Source organism: Colobus angolensis, unplaced genomic scaffold (genome assembly GCF_000951035.1).
Source record: "Colobus angolensis palliatus isolate OR3802 unplaced genomic scaffold, Cang.pa_1.0 Scaffold236, whole genome shotgun sequence".
NCBI lineage: Eukaryota > Metazoa > Chordata > Mammalia > Primates > Cercopithecidae > Colobus > Colobus angolensis.
In genome coordinates, this window is record NW_012115555.1 from 1,349,991 (window position 1) to 1,354,362 (window position 4,372).

Below are 4,372 nucleotides of genomic sequence, written 5' to 3' on the forward strand. Positions count from 1 at the left end.
TTCAGATGGGACTTGACAGGTTAATCAGGTGTGAGCCAGGGGGCAGAATGGAGCCTGTATCTGTTTAGACAAAAAGGGAGGCACACTTACAGGTTTAGGAAATTCCATTTACAAAAGCTTTAATTGATGAACTTCTTCAAGAAACTAGAAGAAAGTTCACTAAAGCAGAGAGGTTGAGGGGAAGGAGGGTAAAAGATTAGACTGGAGACAGCACAAGAAGCCAGGTATTGAAAAGCCTCGGGGGTGGTGGTAGGATTTTGGATTTATACTAAAGACAATAGGAAAGTAACAAAGAGTTTTAAGGAGAATAAAACCATGATCCCTGTAAATGTCCACAGACCTTCCTTTGCATTTCTAAATTCACAAAGTTCACAAATTCAGTTAAAAAAACTTGTTTCCACAACTCATTTGGCAAATCTCATCTGATAAGGGTAAGTGGTCAAAAGTGTCTCAGAGCTCTTATTGGTGACTTGTGCGTCTGTAGTTTCAATACATATAAACATACATACATACATGTGTGAAAATATACACAGATGTAAAACACTGTATACATTTTTGATGGTTTTGTCTTTATGTTTGAAGTGTGAAAATGACAAAAATAACTTAAAAATAATCCTGTGGGTAAAAGTGAAATGAATAAATGGAAGCATTTTACATTGTAAGTAATATCAAATGTAGAATCATTACAGAAATCTGAGGCATGTTAGTGAGAAATAATTGCAGCAGCATCACTATTTGTGACTTACCAGGGCAAACTGTTGAAAGTTAATAGAGATAATGACGACCGACAATATTGAAAAATTTGCATGAGCCAAAAAATAAAGATGAAAATATTGAGCTTGCATTGAGTAAATGGATTCAACAAGAATATGGTTGCATTTATAAAACTGTCTAATTTTTTATAATGAAACAAGCAAAAATAAGGCATAAAAAAACTGAACTGCGTGGTGAGTGTATAACAGATGTGAGTTTAGAATTTTCAGAAAGAGCACAGTGTGAACCAGTGCGCTCAGCCTCAGCACTACTGACATTTTGGACCAGATAATTCTTTGTTGATGGCAGAGGTTGTTCTGAACATCGTACGTTCTCTAGCAGTGTCCCTGGCTTGTACTCATTAAATATCAGAAGAAACCCCTGTTGTGACAACCAAAAATTGTTCCAAACATTGCCACATGTTCCCCAAGGAAGATGGGAGGGAAGGGAGGGGTTCACAGGTGTGAACCATCTGAAAAAATCTGTGTCAACAAGCTACTATTAGTTATGGAGCAGCAGATAATTGCATTGAAAAAATATTGGTTGGAAATCTTGGTCCTAAGTAAAAAGAATGTTTTGTAGAATTTTGGTCCCAATACAGTGCTATCTTTCCAGAAAATGAACTTGATGAGAACCAAGATTTACTGATTTCCTTGCCTTACCAATCAGTCACTAATCATATCATTTATCGTTCACATCATCTTCCTTCTTAATTTCTCTGCCACTGGTCCACTAACTCTCTGTAGTAATGAATCACAACCACGGCTATTTTATTCCAGTTAAATGCCCCAACTAACTCATTTCTCTCAACCTCCCACTCCCAACAATACTAGCAGGCATCAAATTACCAGCCTTGGCCAGAGGCAGAACTCTTGGTTTTGTAGTCAAGTCCCTTCAGAAAGGGAGAAACCAAGAAAATGACATTCTCATACAGACTGTTTCAAAAATGAGCAGATCCCCAGACTGTGAGCAAGAGCTGCGGAAATCGCCCTTTGCCCTTTAGAAACGATGGCAGAGAGGTGTGCAGCCCGGATCAAACAATGCCTATCTTTTCATCCCTGAATTGTCTAAGCACTTTCATCACAGAGAAAAAGTTTAAAAATAAACAAGTGTGAAGTTGCTGTCCCTGTGGCTTGCATGGTTAGCACTGTAAGCCATGTCCATGTGTCCCACTTTGGGTTGACAGATTTGGCAAATAAAATCAGAGGATGCCCAGGTAAATTTGGATTTCCAATAAATTATGGTTGTGCACCTGAAATTCATATTTAACTAGGAACCTGTATTTTATTTGGTAACTCTAGCCCAACTTGCTAGTCAAACCTCAGAAGAAGGAGTGATTTAATTCTTCCTTGTGTTCTTCAACACATGACCTTTATAGACATACAGAACTTTTAAAATGATAAATGTAAAATGAAAGAAAGTTTCTCCTATACATCAGAACTAGCAGCCCTTGCATCTCTGTCCCCACTCTAAGAAACAACCTGGTACATATGAATATCAGAAATTCTGTCAATAATTCAGACACAATATAGTCACTACTCACTAATGATGGACAAACTCTCAAACTCTAGAATCAGAAAACCTGAATAAAAACATGATCTCTTCTACTTGGGTCAATTTTTACCAACCATAAGCCTTTTTGTAATCTATCAAATGCATTTAATAATAGCGTAATCCTCACAGGATTACTGTTAAGAGTAAAATTAAATGATGACTCTGCTTAGCACTGATCACATAACAAACACTCAAATGCATTCCCATTTTAACTTTTATGATCCCTATAACTGCAGCTCACATTATTTTTTGTATTCCTTAACTCTAAGGCAATTGGTAACTTCATCATGATTTTGCAATTGTCTTCTGTTCTTCCATTAGTTTCATAAAGAATTGTCATTCTGAAAACGTAGGGCAGAAACACTGGTTTATGTCTAATAATGCAGTATACCTGAACCTCACACAAAAGGCATCTGCTGACATGGAGAAAGGGACTTTCTAGATGCTCAGATTTAAACTGCAATCTGATTTCCAGCACTACATTTGTAATACTGGGTTTTACTTATAACCTCTCAATTTTAGATTCCAGAAGTGTGTATGTTTTTAAATACCACAGATACAACAGGATCATTATTGAAATTGAATACTGAATTTCATAGGCCTGGTACACAGTCACTGCAAAATGTTACATGGCATATACTGATGGCGACCGGATTCATTTTATTTACCACTCCATTCTCATGATCTAGAGTAATAACTGGTATATGCTATGTCAGTAATAAATATTGGCTGTGTGAAATACTGGCTGTGTGAAATATTGGCTGTGTGACCTTTTGCATGAGTAGTCATCACAGCACACAGGGGCGTTCTAGTATTTCCTTGCTAATAATGACTGAGCATCTCTGGTTCACAGGTCCTCCTCCTTCTCTTCAGCTTTTTTGGCCTTTTCCTTCAGATTTAGCAGGTTCCCTGAACCCAGAGAACAGTCCTTCCCTGAAGCTCTCTACTCAAAAAAGTCAACCTTAACTTCGTCCTCACTTCTACTCACTCTTCAAATGGTCCAGTCCAGTTTCCTAACTGGATACTCCATTGACTGCAAATATCAACTCCACCAAACCCAGCACTTGCTTCTCTGTCACGTTCTCACTTCTTCCCACGTTCTCACTTCTTCCTCCTCTTAGCGGTACTCACCACAATTGGCCTCTCCCTTCTCCTTGAAAAAAATCTGTTTTCCTTGACTTACACGCATTATGTTCTCTTGGTTTTTCTCCAACATCCCTGGGCTCTTTCTCAGCCCCCTTTGCTGGGCTGTGCCCTCATCTTTTTTCTGCACACAATCCATCTCCCTATATATCCTCTTCTACTCCCTGGAACTTAATGGACTACACGTATCGATGCCGCCAACATAAATACCTGAAGCCCTGGCCTCACCATGAGTCTCTTAAATGCCATTGACCTTCTGATTACTCCATATAAATGTCAATCAATCATCTCAAATTTAAAGGAAAATTTTATTTCCAACCACCCACTTCAAGTCATTTCCTCCCATAATTATTCCTATCTCAATAAACAACACCACCACCCACTTATTGGTCAAAAGAAAATCCTTAGGAATAAGTCTGATTGTTCCACCCCCTTTACAGTAATTCATTAACAAGCTAAGCAAAAATACATGCCAACTCTGTCCGCTTTATCTTTTTCACCGTCTTTATCACTAATGCACTCCATGAAGCCACCAGCCTGTTTTCCCTGGAGAATTCCCTGCTGTGCTCCTAAATAGTCTTCCTAACCTCTTGGGAACCCCACAAATCCAGTTCCCACAGAGTAGCTAGAATTATTTTTAATAATTGAATATAGGCAGGGCACAGTGGCTCACACCTGTAATCCCAGCATTTTGGGAGGCCAAGGTGGGCAGATCATGAGATCAGGAGATCGAGACCAATCTGGCTAACACGGTGAAATCCCATCTCTACTAAAAACAAAAAAAAATTAGCCAGGTGTAGTGGCATGCGCCTGTGGTCCCAGCTACTCAGGAGGCTGGGGCAGGAGAATCACTTGAATCTGGGAGGCGGAGGTTGCAGTGAGCTGAGATTGTGCCACTGCAATCTAGCCTGGGCAACAGAGT

The 4,372-nt window shown here is 39.2% G+C and overlaps 1 protein-coding gene across 4 annotated transcripts in view; it reads right to left on the reverse strand.

The window, feature by feature from the left end:
• The window catches only part of LOC105513786 (HLA class II histocompatibility antigen, DRB1-3 chain), a 13,886-nt gene that overhangs the window by 6,737 nt on the left and 2,777 nt on the right, over positions 1-4,372 (reverse strand). The window lies entirely within an intron of this gene.